This window comes from Anabrus simplex, chromosome 5 (assembly GCF_040414725.1).
Source record: "Anabrus simplex isolate iqAnaSimp1 chromosome 5, ASM4041472v1, whole genome shotgun sequence".
NCBI classification, from domain to species: domain Eukaryota; kingdom Metazoa; phylum Arthropoda; class Insecta; order Orthoptera; family Tettigoniidae; genus Anabrus; species Anabrus simplex.
The window spans coordinates 435457737-435476514 of record NC_090269.1 but is presented as its reverse complement, the minus strand read 5'-3'; the positions used below and the strand labels follow the sequence as shown (position 1 = coordinate 435476514).

Genomic DNA, 18778 nt, shown 5'->3' with positions numbered 1-18778 from the left:
GGGAAAGCATACAGATCTTTACATGTCATAATGAGGATACTTAAAGGATGCAACAAAGAATTAAAAGAGAAATGTTACTTAAGTATGGTTCGTCCATTATTGGAATATGCAAACAGTGTTTGGGAACCTCACCACGAATACCTAATAAAAGAAATAGGTAGTGTGCAGAGGAAAGCAGCAAGATTTGTAACAGGGGATTTCAGGAGAAAGAGTAGTGTATCAGAAATGTTAAAGAACTAGGGTGGGAAACTTTAAGTAAGAGAAGGGAGAAAACTAGACTTACAGGTTTATATAGAGCCTATACAGGAGAAGCAGCATGGGGAGATATCCGTGAGAGGCTTCAGTTGGAATATAATTATATCAGCAGGACTGACCACAAATATAAAATTAGAAGGAATTTTAGCAGAAGCGATTGGGGTAAATTTTCATTCATTGGGAAGGGTGTGAAGGAGTGGAACAGTTTACCAGAGGTAGTGTTTGATCCTTTTCCAAAATCTGTACAGATATTCAAGAAGAGAATAAACAGCAACAAAGAAAATAAATGAAATGTTAGAGGGCAAGTTGACCAGTGCAGGTTAATGTAAATAAAAAATGTGTCTGAATAAATTAATTCCATCCCCTGGTCTAAGGAGTTTCGACAGCCAAAGTAGGGGACTGCCTGTAGGGGTGAAGTACAGTGGGGACTTCGAGGGCCCTGGGACCGCTACGGTAGCTGTGAAGGCCCTTCAGGAACTCTGGAAAGTGGTGGCAAAAGGGGCTTTCGTTAAGACGCAGCAGGTTGTTATGCTACTTAGGTTCCAGAATGGGTAGAGAAAAAAAATGTAAATAAATGCAATGTAAATTTTAATCTTATACCAGTTGTACAGTATCATTTGAAGTAATTCCACATACTGTATATCAGTTGACTATATTTGTACATAGTACAGGAGATATTATAAGTAGAATTTTGTAAACAATATAAATTTATTAAGGATGAGCTGTGTGTTTAATAGAAAAAATTGTTAGAGATCGCTGACAGATCGTACAGGACGCTTCTATCGGCAATCCTGTGAACTAAAAATAAGAGCATCACCGGCCGCGGAGCTTCCGTGTACAGCAAGCGGAGTGAGTGGAGTGCCTACACTAGGGCTATGCCTTAAACAGATGCATTGATGTGGCCATTATGCTATAATACTGCTGGGGACGGAGCGGAGCGGTTGTTGTGACGTCATCACCCGGTAGTACCGAGTGAACTACCGAGTGAATGTCCTCACGCGGGACGTTTAAACACGTTATAGGTATGGCACTGCGAAGGTATTGCATCCCCCTATTAATACCCTTCTCTCACAACGTAACAACTGTAAATAACTGCATATATATTCACTATAATTGTTATATACGTAACTGCTAGGGAGTAGGAGGTAGTATGTGGAATAAATGTCAGTAACTCGTTTAGTTAACTCATTCGAATAGTGAAACAAAGTATGGCGCATACCTACCGAAAGGTTTTGTATACAAGGGGATTGGAAGTTAACAGAAAAGTAATGTGTTAACAATTATTTCGTAAGTTCATGTGATACGGTACACTGTTAATGAGAAGGATAACCTGAATATAAAGAATCTTATCAGAATATAACGAAAAACACTGACATAATTTCATCTACAGAATGACAAAAGTAATTACGTAAATGAACGTTGACTGGAATGTCCTTCTTTGCAAATGTGATTACAAAACATATCTGACAACATACTACTACACGTCCCAATGCCAAACAGCTATCAGTAGAATGCTTCTATAAATACAGTTATTATATTATATTATATTATATTATATTATATTATATTATATTATATTATATTATATTATATTATATTATATTATATTATATTATATTATATTATATTTGATGTGCCACCACCCGTCGCGTATGTGCGGCCACAAAATTTGCATTTTGCGTGTTTCCTATTATCAGTGATGTCAAAAAACTGCCAGGCATCCGACGGTTTTCGTGGCATTTGTGGAACAACGTTCTGTAAAAATTTATTTAAATTCCTTTAAATGTTCTAAAAATATAACTACTATCTACGAATATGTTTAAATATCACACTAACACCACCAATATAATCTAACAAACTTTACATTATCTACAAAACATAACAAGCGTAGGAAATATATACGTACATTCGAAACACACAGATTGAATACAGGTACTTTCGACGTGTGTTGTGCGCTACACTTTGCTTAGGTCCTCCGCGAGTACTCGCAGTTGTAAGCGGAGGGGATCGGTGGTGCGCTCTACCGCTACAACCGGATTACTCATCGGTATTACTCGCTCCGTCCCCACCTCTATGCTATAATCTAGCTATTGTATTTTTGAAGCCCACACACAAATTTACCTTATGTGGGATTCACACTGTATGTTTTACTACCTCTGTATGGATAAGTAAGGTATTGATCGTGGATAAAAAATTTAAAATAAAAAATAAAATGGGTTCTGTGGGTGGACGGAGGTTATTTATGCAGAGTCCAATAACGATCAAGAACAAGAAGTGTCCGTTTACTCTGGAGTTGTCAGTTTCTAGATCCGGCCTGTTCTACTAGCTGACAGAAATCATATTTCTTCTTCAAGCGTTTGTTTTAAGGGACACTGGGACTGAAATTTCCAAATTCTATATAAACGGAGGTACAGCTTTGAAATTTTATATGCTTATGAATAGTCATAATATAAACCACTGTGGGAAATTTGAGCACTGCAAGTTGATTAGTTCTTGAGATATTAATTATTTTGTACATTTATATGTGCAAATTATTCAAGATTTTTAAAGGTCTGCCGCAATAAACCAATCAAGATAGTGTAACTTTTAGGTAATATTCTGTTGCACTAAAACAATTGAAAGGAACCTACGGATTCGTTTTTGGATTGTATTAATGAGTATGAAGAAATAAATTATTTTCATATCCAAGTTTTATTCTACAAAATTCTTCAATTTTTTAAGTTTGAAATGTTTTTGCAGCCAGACCAAATGTGCAATCCTAAAATCGATCCGCAGGTTTATAGACATTGCACTGAAGATAATACATGCGCATTTTGAAAGCAATATCATGAGATTTATGGTGCGTGTAACATTTTGAATGCCTGAAAAAGTGAATCAGAAAAAAAGCAATTTTCTGAAATAATGGACAATTTACAAGGTTTCAGGTTACCAAAGACATTAGAACTGTCCTGCAGCATAGGTGACATCCTCCTTCTTCTGTTTTGCACCGTCCTTCATTTTGGTCAATTTCACCTTCCGTCGATATGCCTTTCGCTTCTCCATTGGTGACCGCAGACTTCCATAGTTCCTGCGACTGTCACATGTTTTTAAGCGCCTGTGCTGTGACATGAGATACTAAAGTTAGTGTTGTTCCTGATTTCAACTCTCTTGTTTCACTAAATCCCATGTTGAATTCTGCTACATCATTACGAACAGCAATTTTAAGTCTCCTCCATGAAATACAAATCTATTTTGGGCACTTCCTCTAGATAACAGAATGCAGAGGCTCATTCTGATTTTGAGTAGCACCCCGGATGCATCTGGATAGTAGCTCATCTGATGTCAGCCTTTCATAAACAGGCATAGTCTTTACAACTAACGGTTCTGAATGCTTTACAGCCATTTTGTCTTGGCTCTGTGGGGTTTTACCCGCTGTGATACTTGACTGTAAAAGCACCAAGACTCAGAACCTTTAGGGCACTTCCTGTGCTGGGCTTACTATCAGTTGACATGTAGTGGCATAGAGTGGCATACATTGCTTTCTTCATATCTGCAATATTAGTTATGTTTTGTACTATTGCATTCCTATAACAATTTGTAAGTATTGTTATCTTGGCATTAGTAAGACCACCAAGTTGTACACCTTTCAGCTTCCAAGTCTGTACCACCTGTCGCAAGCCTGTTCCCATTCTCTTTGCTACATGGTTGACATATTCCTCCACTAGAAAGCAGCACAATGCAGTCTGACAAATGTATGAGGCCTTTTTGAATTATTCCTATGAAATGAAATAAAGAAATTCCAAAAACTAACCAAGAAGAAGAAGAAGAAATAAAGAAATCTTCTTGAATACACCACTAATGTGCGCTGATCGTGAGTCAAAAGAAAGTGGGCTTTTAAAGGACTGCACACCAGGCATTTAAAAGCTATGCTAGAGCTTTAAAAATGGTGGAATTCGGATAAAAACACTGCTATTTGATCCGCAGGGTTCAGGAGTGTATTAATATGGAAAAAACTGAAAAACAATATTTTTCATATATTTTGCCAGAATTTCAGTCCCAGTGTCCCTTAAGTGATATGAAGTTATAGCTTACTACTATTAAACTACATCGTAATATCTGGTTTTGTTTCGAAGTGACAGGTATGTTGTTTTGTAAGATGCGTATTAGCCGGTAGTGCCGTACAGCTTATTCCGCTATTTGTGTTACTTCTCTAATATTTTCTTGATTGAGGAATTGTGATTTCCATCATTTTACGCTGTCTCCACAAGCTCTAACCTATTGTCGGTAATGTTGAAGTCTCAATCGTTTACTTTTCCCGAACTTAAAGATCTCAATTGAGAATTAATGTAAGAAGTAAAATACTAATCTTTCTCAGTTTCAGATTTCTATATGTTTCGAGCTACCTCTATTTTTTCTTTTTTTAAATGCTATTTTTACTTAAGCATTAATGATTTATAGGCTACCTGTAGTTGTATATGGACTGGAAGAAGTGGAAGAGGCTCATCATTAATAGTACCCGGGAAATTGGAACTGTACGATGATGATGCTAATGATCTGCTAGCTTCCATATTGAAAAATCCTAGTTTTTGCGTTACAAATCCCGGCAAGTCTTTCCCTCTTGTGTTGTAACAGTGTACCTGTATGTATTTCAGATTAACTGAATCGGATATCTGAATTTAATGGTATGGATAATTTTCCTGAAGTGCTACGCACCTGAAGAATTAAGGATGATGATTTTAGAAAGAAATTATAAGATTTAGTGTGTAATTGTAATTATTGTGTTGATGTGTTATTTACCTCTGTGTGCGATCTACGAGTTACGCTGTGAATGTTGATGTTTTTTTTTTTTTTACGCTGTAGGCTGCAAAAGGTGGTAGTAGGGCTCGGAATCATGCGAGTTGTTCCGTTTAGGATATCTGCAAGATTATTTCAATGTGTTGAATTCTTGGCATATCAGTGTTGGTATGGAGATTCTTCTGTATCATAACATTATCCCACAACAGCTAAAGCCAGTATTTATTCCTCATGTTTTATCTTAACAGTAGCCTGCTTCTCTTTCGTAAGATATTTCCTGATATTTATCGGGGTTGAAATATAGAAAGGGGTACGCAAGGATTATTGAATAAAATGTTACTTTAAATGCTTCTATTCTCACCTGAAAAATGATAGTGGAAGAGAGATGTGTTCAATAATGCTTGCCAGGAACCAACCTACCCTCCCCTAGAAGTACATTTACTTTTATAACCAAAAATACTGCTTTGGACGCCATACTCCCGTGCTTATAATGGTGATTAGTTCACGTATGAAAAAGGATGACATCAAGGACACCTAGGATGAGGCTGAGATATGTCACCAACCCAGTGGCGGTTCGTGACATTTTACTCTGGCAGGGCAGTGCCATCATCTCCCCCCCCCTCCCCCCCTCCAATGGCCCAGTTTTCACTGGCCAGCACCACGATATAATAATAATAATGATGATGATGATGATAATAATAATAATATGATGACACTGGCTAAATACTGTAGGTATCTTCTTCCGAGGCAGAACGATCACGTAGCGAAAATAAGATAATATCGTGAAGTGGAAAAAGTAGAAACTTAAAGCACCGCAAATCCCAAAGCATACCATCGACAATAAACATATACTTATGTTCACAAAACCACTAAATTCATGACTCGATATACTTTTCAGGTTGAGGTTCAAAAAAACATAGGCTAATATATTACAACACATGTAGGGAAGTGAAGTGTGAAGACAGCAGAGCGAACACCACTAACAAGAAAACTTAACAACTGAATCCGAAAGACAATTCTATTAGATTATGAAATGTCAGTCAATTGTTATTATAAGTATAAAGTTCGTACTTTGATGATGATGATGATGATGATGGTAATGACGGGATGAAGATACACATGAAAATAATACAAGAAAGTAGGTAACGATTCCTTAGCTGGCTTGCTTGTATACAAAATCCATTCTCCTCTCCTTCTGCTCTGCGAAGTGGTTGATGACACGTTTGTTGAAGGTAGGAACTGCCAACAGCTGTTTCTCGATGGAGCACATAGCAAGCGCGTTAAGTCGGTCTTCCTCCTTGGTATTCCTAGTGAACGACTTAATCCTTTTCAGCGTAGAGAAGCACCTTTCATTTTCTGACGTCATCGGAATTGTACAAATAATTTGTAATAACATAATTGACTCGGGAAGAAGTACTTCCAGGTTGTTATCACAAATGCATGTCAGAAGAGTTAGGGCACCTGAAACGTTAGCAAAATCACTTCTGCCGTATAAAACTGGGAGTTCATGCCTGAGTTCAATTTGGTTAATATGAAATAATCTGGCAGCAATTTCAAATTCAGTTTGCGGGAACAGTATCCTATACCTCGGAAATAAACTAGGCTGGAAGAGTTTGGCAACAGACAGATGGTCACTGAACAAAAAATCGGTCCTTTATGCCGGATAAAATAACACTGCACACCTCTCTCGCTGCAATCTTTCTATTATCTTTAAATGGTGAGCGTTTCTGACTTGAGCCTGCTGTATTTCCATCGGTGGTGTCTGTGCCATTAAGCCAGTGATGATCGTAATCGAGAGAGTTTCTGACTCGTTGCACCGATAACTTGAAATCGGATATACTTTTTTGAGCTTCTATACTATCAATTTCGTGGTGCTGAAGTTCGTTGAATAGAAAGTCGCAGTGAGGCATAACTTTATAGAATAGCTCTAGCCGGAATAGAAAATTGGGATCCCTCAGTAGATTCCTTAGGCCTACGGCTTTTCTCACTGTCGAATAGTCATTATTGTTATCGGCGATCTTCTCGAGACACTCAGATATTACATTTCTGTACATAAAAACCATACTTACACATCGTGCCTTGAAGTTTCACCTTGTGGGGGCATTTCTTGCGATGTGCCTTTATACCACTTTGTCCAAAACAGCAGTTCGTTTTGCAGATTTTGAAAATAAAGATGAAAACTTTTCTAAATTACTAAAAAAGATCCTGACCTGCTTATTCTGAGTAGCACATTGCTCAACAATTAAATTTAATTGATGTATGTAGCAGTGCACAAAATGAGCGTTTTTGTAAACGACCTTGACCCTTGTATGAACGCCATCTGTCTTCCACTCATTACTGAATGGCCGTCGTACTGCGCAATGACTTTGTCCGGAGTTTGGTCCAGCTTAATTTTTTCCAACTCCTGGAATACTGCAGAGGTAATGCCTTCTGCTGAGTGATTATCAGGCAACACAAAACTTATGAATCTTTCATTTATTTTGCTAGCCAGCTCATACCGTACAACATAAACGAGTTGAGATAAGCTGGAACAATCGATGGTTTCATCAACTTGAATTGCCACAAGATTTGTTTGAGAGATTTCTTCCGAAATCATTTGATGGCACACGGCATGTATTGAATTCAGAAACTCGTTCTTCATGGTATTAGATAACCCAACAAATACTCTGTTATTTGCTCTTTCGATATGTTCTTTCAGTGTGCTGTCTAGCTCTGACATTAAATTGACTAAACCTCAAAAAATGCCTGGGTTATCAGACGTGTATGTCTCATGGTGGCCCCAGAGCACTAGTTCAAACTTCCCACAGAACTTAATAGCGTCAATTAATTTACTAAGAATGTATCGATTCTTCTAAACCTGTTCATTTGATTGTTTAATTTTAAGTCTGTATGCACTGTCTAATTGGCATCGAATATCTATTCTACCAAGCATAACAAATTCCATACCAGCGTTTATGTTTCTCACTCATTTTATGCTTTTTCATTTTTCACCTAGGTGTTTTATGTCTGATACACCGATTTATGTCCATGGAGCGTCATCGACATTCATTGCTAAACAAGAGTAACAGAAGAACGCATTCCTTATCTCACATCAGCACAGCCAGTCAGCCTGCTTATAAAGTGATGGACTGAATTTCCTAGTATATGCATTTTTGTTCTTGTAACTGTTCTGTTCTTGTGCAATATTTAAATTCGGTCGAGGAGGCCCTAATTTCTTTAATTCTATCCTATGTTCAGAACTTAAATTACCGTCACTACTTAAAATACTATTTACAGAATTCATCTTCCTTGTCTTCCTAAATTAAGACTGTAACATTTAGTTTTCAAATGGGCGGATAAGTACTAAACACACGAATGTAGATATTAACACGACACTTAAAACTGAAGGTAGAATTTACAATGTTATTTAAACTATTATGGTACCGTAGTTTTATCTACTGAACACTTGCACAGCAGCAGTACACTACAATGGCATTTAAATACACACACATTAGCCGGCTAACAGCTACTGCAATCACGGCTACTATGGCACTCAACTGTTTCACTGATCACAAACGACAATGACATTCACGAGAACAAATAAACAATGCACGCCCGAGTTCCTTTCGGCTTCCTTAAATCTCAAAGCAATGTGACCGACGTACAAATAGTGCCGTCACTGTATGATTAGATTTTAAATCTTTATTTTAGCTTACCTTTAGAACTGAATTGTTTAAATAGTCAGTCTAATGGAATCCATTGTTTTGTAAACAGTTTTGGAATTAACCTCTAACAACAGTTAACGTAAGACGTGTGGGAAAAGGCCTAGGTACTTTGTAAAGTGGTTGGCGACATGCTACAGGCTCTGCCGGACAGACCATATACCCTTCAGGTATTAAATGCTCTAAGCATACACCCCGCTTGCACTCTTCCTTCCCCTGACAAGCCCAAATCATTTTCCAAGGCTCCTCCCGCACCCCTCACTCTTGTTAAACTCTAGGAACTTACTGGGGGCTCTCCTGCCAGCACCCGACCACCTAATGTCTAAAGAGAAAACATTGTGCTGTACTAAAGAGAAAACATCGTGCTTGCTGAACGGATGCCACGTTCAGACAACCTTAGCTATGTCTTTGAAAATAAAAAAGCGAAACGTTTATAGCCAAAACAATAAAGATAACATTGAATAACACAGTACCATAAGTTGGACTTCGTCCATCTCTTTATATAATCGGCTACGGAGTGAAGCTATGTTACGTGTTTTAGTAAAGGCGGCAGAGCAGCGCCCAAAAGCCCTTCATGCATGAACCGCCACTGCACCAACCTTTGCAGAAGAAAAACATTATGAAGTGTACACTTTCTCAATTCCTCCTTTAATCTCGAGGCTTACGGCGATGAAAAGTGTCATTTATTAGCTTTAACGTAATTTTGCGCATCCAGACCAATCTCTGTCATGAGAACAGTGGCCCCTTCGGAGACACACTCCCTTCGAGAGGCTCTTTTCTATTGCTGCAGTGCATACTGCCCGCATGGCAAGAAAAAAATGTATCACCATATGAAACCAACAGTTGGCAGCATTGTCATTCCTCTCGGTGCTCTCTCTCTCAGCACTGCTACTGTAACAGTCAACTCGAGTGTGCCACCTAGTGATGGCTCGTGTTACTAATCCTTGCTTCCCCCTTGCTATAGTTCTGCCTCCATCGGCGTGTTAAAGAACTTCTTGAGGACCGAGAAAGTTGGCTGCGTGGTTGGGGGCGAGTTGCTGAGAGTTTGTATGATTCGAATGCCACCAATGGCAGCCGTGAAGATCCTTATCCATGGTTTCCCATTTTCTCATTAAGCAAATGCTGGGGCAAGTAAAACCAATAGTATATTAACAGAATAACCACTGATGGCCAGAACGAGTAAACTTGGCACTTTTAGGAAGTGTCCCTGAAGTTGAAATGTATACAATATATTTGATCATAGTTTCCTGAATAGATACATATTTACACAGAATTATGTTCCCTGGCAATAAGTAAGAATCAACACAATTGGCCACAGGAACGAAGCCCATATTACATGAGTGAGAATGGTAGTTTGTATACTTTTACGGTAAAATATCATTGACCAACAAACACTGCTATTGAAGGAAATGAGTTAGGTGCGGCACCACTCGAGGTATTCAACACAGACAAGTTTTGTACCACGAGGGGAACAATAAAAACTGCTAAACATTTAAAGATGTTGTCTGACACGGAACTCCCTTCAAGGGATGCTGTGGTAAGCACTAGACATGACATGCACAGACAAATAAAGAAAGGTTGGTAGCATTATTCAATGAAATAAGCTGATAGCAGTATTGTATAAATTTTTGTCTTCTGTCGAACAGATTCTTCTTGTTCATTTTCTGTGAGTTGAGTTGTGAATCAAGGACCTTCTCAGTTTTCTCTCTCTCCACCACCCCCTTCCTTCCTCCAATATTTCTTCTACTTTTACTCCCTTCTTCTCTGTACTCTCCTTCATGGCATCCACTTCTTTCTGGGCATTCCCCGTTGTCTTTCTCCTATTATTTTCTCTCTACTCTCTTTGGAGCTCTATCCCCTTCCATTTTCACTACCTTGTCCTACAGTATAGGAATTTCAATTTTCTCCCTAATTTCTATCTTTCTGCTTTTATCCCTTCATGTCTTCCCAGTTATTCCTCTAAGGAATTTCACCTTGTATGCTTGGAATCTGCTTTCATCATGTTTCGTTGCTGTCCATGTACTGTCGCATATATCAAAATTGGAGTGTAACACATTGCGTACAGAATTATCTTGCATTTCTTTAGGATGTTTCAGTTCCACACTATAAATCTCACACATTGGTAAAATTTGTTCAGGTCTATTTCCAATTTCTGTGTTAATTTTCCCATCATCACCAGGCTGAGTGGATCAGATGGTTGAGGTGCTCGCCTTCTGACCCCAACTTGGCAAGTTTGAACGTGGCTCAGTCAGTAGGTATTTGAAGGTGCAACTATATATCAACTCATGTAGATAATAATAATAATAATAATAATAATAATAATAATAATAATAATAATAATAATAATAATATTTTCTCATCTTCTGCAAGTATACTCCACAAATACTTGAATCGTTCCACAACTTCTAATGGTCGTCCATTTACTTCAATATTTTCTCTTCCTTCTCAATTACCTCTCGTCACCACTACTATCATACACTTCTCTGCACTTTTATTCCATGTACCTCTATCTCCTGATTTAATACAGTAACTTATTCTTGTACTTCCATTTCTTCTTCTCTCCATTTTACAATGTTATCTGCAAAGAGTAAGCCCTGTGTCTCATTGCTTCCCATTTTTTGTTGTATACTCTTGTGGATTTCACCCATGACTCTAATGAAGAGTAGCAGGGATAATACAGATCCGTGTTGAAGTCCTGTTTCTTCATTGAACCAGTTTGTTTATCCTGTTGTAGTTTTCACACTACTTGCTCACTTTTCATATATAGCTTTGATAATTTGTTCTGCTCTGCCTGCCTTCATTTTTTATTAATGCATCCAAGACTAGTTGCCATGGTACACTGTCATATGTCAATGTCCATAAATATTGTTACTAAATCCTGCCTGAACTCCAGTCTTTTATTCCTTAGATTCAGCAGATTGAAGATATTTAGTGTAGAGTGTGGCAATGTATGGGAGTGAAACATGGTAATAACTGGTGCTGAGAAAAAAAAAATTGAAGCATTTGAAATGTCGTGTTATTGAAGTTGTTGAAGATCAGGTGGATACAACATGTCTCAGATATAGAGATAGGGCCGATTGTAGAAACAGTGACTAATTTTAAGCCAGTGACTAATTTTAAGCCTTAGACAATGAGCTAAACAACGTCTAAGTCATGTTTGATGTTCCGTTGCTTAAACAGTGTTCAGCTGGTGTTTAGCAAGACATTAACAAGATATTGTTTATGTTTCCGTATCAGCTCCAAATCTTAAATACGAGTGTCTTCGAAAGTACTCTTTGCCAGCTGGGACCAGTGAAAACTCACCAATGCAGGCGCCATCTGTAATCAGCTGTTGTGTGTTGTGGAAATGGCAAGACGTTCAGAAAACTTTTCAAGCAAAGAAAAAATAGTATTTTCTGAAAATGTGAAGTTGCATGATGTTGTGGAATGTAAGGCATACAACAGCAATACAATACAGAAGAAGAAGGAGGTAGCCTGGCAGAAGATTACAGATGCTTTCAACAGCAGTCTTCTTCAGAACCCCCCCCCCACCCTACGGAACAGCAAGACTCTATTGGGTAAGTTTCAAGTTAATTTTGCGGGTTTTATTTATTCCAGTGGGAATTAATCTGTTTTATATTGGAAAACTAATCATGTTGAATCAAAATCATGGATAAAACTGACTCAATAGGCATGCACTAAAATGTATTGGGGTATTTTTAGAGGACTGTGGCAGAGGCTGAAGCTCCATGCAAAAACAGCTTGGATGATAGAGAAATCATAAACAGCAGGAGGTGGGCCTCCACCTAGCCTGTTAAGTCCATTAGAGGAGAATGTGCTGGTTGTGTTAGGTGTTTCATGCGAACCTCTTAAAAACCCATATGATGATGAGTGAGAGCTCTCTTACGTACGTATAATGGATACTATTAAATAAGCATTACTCTTGATGTAGGAAATGCATTGTAAATAAATTGCTTGACGAAAGATTTATTTATTTGCTCTGTATGAAAACAAATACCTGCGGAAAGTTTTAACACTCATCTGTCACTGCTCAACAAGTGGGAGGTGGAGAGAGAGGTTACCGTCCTAATGCAGAAGTTATGGTGGTGGGAAATGAGAACTTGATCAAATTCCTGGGGGAGAGATCTTCACCTCAGATTCCAAGGTAAGTTGTGGTCTGAAATTTGAATTATTTTCTGTTCTCTACTGCATGTAACCTCAGTTTTTCTTAGAAAAAAGTACAGTATAACTGCTAAACATGGTCTATGTTTTCGTGTACTTCCAGTGCCAAGTCAGGAAGAGGCGACATGAGGAAGATGAAGAGGATGAGGCAGTGAAAATGATGCAAGAAATCCACAAGAGAAAGTTGCGTGTGTTAGACTTATAAGAAAGGAAGGCACTGCTAGATACTTACTTAATAGAACAAGAAATGAAAAAAATGTTTATGACTTGCTGGAGTGGTATAATTCAATTAATTGATAATCATGTTAAATAATAATTAATGAATAAATGATATATTTTCATTTCACTTGATGTGATCTTATCTTAGCATGATTTCTAGCAGGTGAAGTAATTATCAATTATGAGCTGGCGATATAGTTTCCTGTCAGTTCATCTCCTACTGGATCAACAGGTCAAGTTCACCATGCTACACAGCCGGGTTATGTAACACAGCAGTCGCCATGATGATTTTCAGGATTTTTCGAACATTCTTTCACAGACCCTGTGCAAGACAGGGAATTCTTCTTTTCCACGAACCCAAAAGTTCTTTCCACTACATTTCTGCCTAGGTCATAAGCTCAATTATAACAAGTATTTCTTACAAGCATAGCCAGAATCTCCGACAAGATATCCCCTAACATCTCCTCTTTTCAGGTGGTCTTGGATATTCTGCTATCTTGAGTTGAGCCAGGCCAACGAGCAACAATACACCTAATTCTCATCTTAGTGTCACATATGACCTGCAGTGAAATAAAAACCACTCCAAGTAGGTTTCAAGTGTAGTAGTAGTACTAGTAGTAGTAGTAGTAGTAGTGGTTGTTGTTGTTTTTGTTGCTACATGTTGTAAAGGAGCATTAATATGAACTCGTTAGACCGTATTTATGTCCACTATTGTGCATGCCATATAATGAAGTGTAGCTTTAGTAAGAGTATTGTCATTAGGATGAGTACAATTAACAGCAATTACAGAAAAATAAGTGCTGTTTTGCATCAGTGTTACATGCACTTACTTGGCAGTTAAGAGAATAGAATCCCTTCCGTTTGATGTTCATAACAGCTCTCTCACGATCAGGACAAGTTATTCTGACATGAGTACAGTCAATGGCACTTATTATTGAGGAAAGTTATCCCTAGAAGTAGTAACAATTATTTTCCACTCTGTAAGTGGATAACACATTTATGAGCTCGCACATTACAGAGGTGATCATTACATTCAATCCACAGAAAGAAGATTAGACCTATTTACTTGGAAAGGACAGCAAAATCAATCCTGATAGGTAGCTCATCCTCGCTAGGGAAGTTGGTAAATCTTCTCCTCAAACTTTTTATGTCAGTTACAACACAATCCACCTTCCACCACACAGTTGCTGCATTGACATTTACCATATCAATTTAAGATTATCAAAATTTTATTAGTCAACCTACAGCAAGGGAATGCCTAGGAACAACTGCGTGTAAAGATGGGAAAAGGCGAACATCTTGGTGGAATGATGAAGTGAGAGCAGCCTGTAAACGTAAAAAGAAGGCTTATCAGAAATGGCTCCAAACAAGGGTCGAGGCAGACGGGGATTGGTATGTAGATGAAAGAAACAGAGCGAAACAAATAGTTGTTGAATCCAAAAAGAAGTCATGGGAAGATTTTGGTAATAACCTGGAAAGGCTAGGTCAAGCAGCAGGGAAACCTTTCTGGACAGTAATAAAGAATCTTAGGAAGGGAGGGAAAAAGGAAATGAACAGTGTTTTGAGTAATTCAGGTGAACTCATAATAGACCCCAGGGAATCACTGGAGAGGTGGAGGGAATATTTTGAACATCTTCTCAATGTAAAAGGAAATCATCATGGTGGTGTTGCAAACAGCCAAGCTCATGGGGAGGAGGAAAATGATGTTGGTGAAATTATGCTTGAGGAAGTGGAAAGGATAGTAAATAAACTCCATTGTCATAAGGCAGCAGGAATAGATGAAATTAGACCTGAAATGGTGAAGTATAGTGGGAAGGCAGGGATGAAACGGCTTCATAGACTAGTAAAATTAGCGTGGAGTGTTGGTAAGGCACCTTCAGATTGGACAAAAGCAGTAATTGCACCTATCTACAAGCAAGGAAGCAGGAAGGATTGCAACAACTATCGAGGTATCTCATTAATTAGTATACCAGGCAAAGTATTCACTGGTATCTTGGAAGGGAAGGTGCGATCAGTCGTTGAGAGGAAGTTGGATGAAAACCAGTGTGGTTTCAGACGACAGAGAGGCTGTCAGGATCGGATTTTCAGTATGCGCCAGGTAATTGAAAAATGCTACGAGAGGAATAGGCAGTTGTGTTTATGTTTCGTAGATCTAGAGAAAGCATATGACAGGGTACCGAGGGAAAAAATGTTCGCCATACTGGGGGATTATGGAATTAAAGGTAGATTATTAAAATCAATCAAAGGCATTTATGTTGACAATTGGGCCTCAGTGAGAATTGATGGTAGAATGAGTTCTTGGTTCAGGGTACTTACAGGAGTTAGACAAGGCTGTAATCTTTCATCTTTGCTGTTCATAGTTTACATAGATCATCTGCTGAAAGGTATAAAAAGGCAGGGAGGGATTCAGTTAGGTGGAAATGTAGTAAGCAGTTTGGCCTATGCTGACAACTTGGTCTTAATGGCAGACTGTGCCGAAAGCCTGCAGTCTAAGATCTTGGAACTTGAAAATAGGTGCAATGAGTATGGTATGAAAATTAGCCTCTCGAAGACTAAATTGATGTCAGTAAGTAAGAGATTCAACAGAATTGAATGTCAGATTGGTGATACAAAGCTAGAACAGGTTGATAATTTCAAGTATTTAGGTTGTGTGTTCTCCCAGGATGGTAATATAGTAAGTGAGATTGAATCAAGGTGTAGTAAAGCTAATGCAGTGAGTTCACAGTTGCGATCAGCAGTATTCTGTAAGAAGGAAGTCAGCTCCCAGACGAAACTATCTTTACATCGGTCTGTTTTCAGACCAACTTTGCTTTACGGGAGCGAAAGCTGGGCGGACTCAGGATATCTTATTCATAAGTTAGAAGTAACAGACATGAAAGTAACAAGAATGATTGCTGGTACAAACAGGTGGGAACAATGGCAGGAGGGTACTCGGAATGAGGAGATAAAGGCTAATTTAGGAATGAACTCGATGGATGAAGCTGTACGCATAAACTGGCTTCGGTGGTGGGGTCATGTGAGACGAATGGAGGAGGATAGGTTACCTAGGAGAATAATGGACTCTGTTATGGAGGGTAAGAGAAGTAGAGGGAGACCAAGATGACGATGGTTAGACTTGGTTTCTAACGATTTAAAGATAAGAGGTATAGAACTAAATGAGGCCACAACACTAGTTGCAAGTCGAGGATTGTGGCGACGTTTAGTAAATTCTCAGAGGCTTGCAGACTGAACGCTGAAAGGCATAACAGTCTATAATGATATAGTATGTATGTAAATATAAACTAGCAACAAACCTCGTCCCTGAAAAACCTAAAAAATCTGAATTCGCCACCTTTACATACAATAATCCAGGCATTTACCAAGCAACAAACCCTCTGAAAAAACAAAACATTAACATTGCCTTCAAGATGACAAACACCAATCACAGCCTATTTTTCAACCACAATACACTCAACATGAACAATAGTATTTACTGAAACTCAGGCATATACAGGCTCAAATGCACGCAATGTGAAAAATCATACGTAGGGCAAACAGGCCGGAGCTTCCTTACTATATACCAGGAACATTATAATGCCAATAGACATAATAAATTTTCAGCCACCGAGCTCGATAGCTGCAGTCACTTAAGTGCGGCCAGTATCCAGTATTCGGGAGATAGTAGGTTCGAACCCCACTGTCGGCAGCCCTGAAAATGGTTTTCCGTGGTTTCCCATTTTCACACCAGGCAAATACTGGGGCTGTACCTTAATTAAGGCCACGGCCGCTTCCTTCCCACTCCTAGCCCTTCCCTGTCCCATCGTCGCCATAAGACCTATCTGAGTCGTTGCGACGTAAAGCAACTAGCAAAAAAAAAAAAAAAAAAAAAATTTCAGCCATGAGTTCACATATGAAAGATACAGGTCATCATTTCACAACTATCGAACAGGACCTAACAATCATCGAAATAGTAGATAAAGGAAAATTAATGAACGAATTAGAAAACATTTACATATATCTGGATCAACATTACAACAAAGACCTAAATCTCAATGATCCCGTCGAAATAAAAAATCCCCTATATGAGACTTTACCCAATTTATTACAATCTTTAAATCCAAATCTAAATAAAATCCTTAAAAACCTCAAACTAACTTCCAATAAAGATTCCAACTTCCCCTTAAAAGTAACTCCCTCCGTCCCCGCCCTTGCTAATGTTCCACAGCCAACGGCATGTAGGTTAAACCCTCCGTCCACCTCCTCTTCTCCATTACACTCCTCTTCCTCAACTCCCTATCTTCAACAGCCAATAGCGCGCAAGCTCAACGCTCCGCCTATTTCCGTTCGTCCATCACACCTCCCTCCCTCAGTTCCACACAGATACAACACACGCCATTCAAACCTCACTCGTTCCGAGACCATACAAGCAACAAGTTCACACTGCAAAAACCGAGAACGTAAGTAATTGAATTTATATCAATTCCCCTAATTTAACCGTTTTTCCTCTAAACTTCTTACCTTTTTATTCTCCTTTTCATTACAGATTCTGCACCATATTTCTTCAATAGTCAATCCACATTCAAAACTACAGCCAACACGTAAGAATGGTCCCATTTAACCATCGGTATGCGAGCTGACAAAATCTGTACAGCAGCACTTATTAGTTAACTTCTCACAACTCCTTCAACAAAAAATATTGAGACCGCGATCCCACTTCGTAAAATATGAAATTAATGGATCGATTAGACACAACTTTATAATCTACATGCGCCATACTACAGTTTCATTTCGACTTTTCAACGAGGGAGGTTTTATGTTGTCTTGAGTGGCTATTGGATTCTAATTTGCTCTCCATTTAAAATCAGGTTGCTTCCAGCCGAATTTCACGAACCTTGATACTGCAACTTTAGCCATAGACTTTCTTATTATTTATTTGGTCAAGGCCTAGTTTGTACAGTTTTATAAGATCATTTTAAGATTGCTGATGTAATTACTATACCAACTCTTATTTCTTCGCAAACATTTTAAATGATTTTTAATTGTCAATTGTCATTTAGGAACTAATGATTGCATATATTGTATAATATTCATTCTAATTTTTATTCTCATTTTATATACTTTTTCTTATATCGACAACCAGGATCCTGATTTTACCTGTAGCATGAGTGTAAAAAGGCTGGTGATGCCCTTTTAAAGGGCGAAACATGTTCCTTTAGACCTTAGTTTAATAAGGATGTAAGTCCTAACTTTGCAAATATCATTAGTATTGAATAGGTTGACTAATAAAATTTTGATAAATTGATGTACATTTTCAATACGGACCAAATATGAAGTTTGTAACATGTAATTTGCCATATCACCGTTCATAGCATAAAAGTCATTGTTTGCCAGGAATCTTAAAGACAGAAGGAGCTGCAGGGTGACAGGTAATTGGCTACCTCTTGTTTCGCGCTTGATTAATTCTCTCACGTTGCGCAGCGATACCCTTACAGTTTCCTTTGAAAAGCAAATTCATGTTTTAAATTGTGCTTTCCCGTACATTTCAAAAGAATTGCTCCGATCTCGTAGGCGATGTACATGAGGCTGTCTAATATTTCTCTCCTGAACCGTCTCAACATTCCATGCTCCATAGTAAACAAACAAACAACTGCGATTCTCTCCTACTTTGAGGTTGAACAGTGCTCTCAGCA

General features: G+C 38.3%; 1 protein-coding gene across 1 annotated transcript in view; it reads left to right on the top strand.

The window, feature by feature from the left end:
• The first annotated feature begins 4417 nt into the window (after window positions 1–4417).
• LOC136875073 (zinc finger protein 665) overlaps window positions 4418–18778 on the top strand; it is a 169373-nt gene continuing 155012 nt past the window's right edge. The window contains exons 1-2 of the mRNA XM_068227884.1: window positions 4418–4518; window positions 13584–13695. The gene's annotated coding sequence lies outside the window, so the exon portion shown is untranslated. The remainder of the gene's footprint in view (window positions 4519–13583; window positions 13696–18778) is intronic.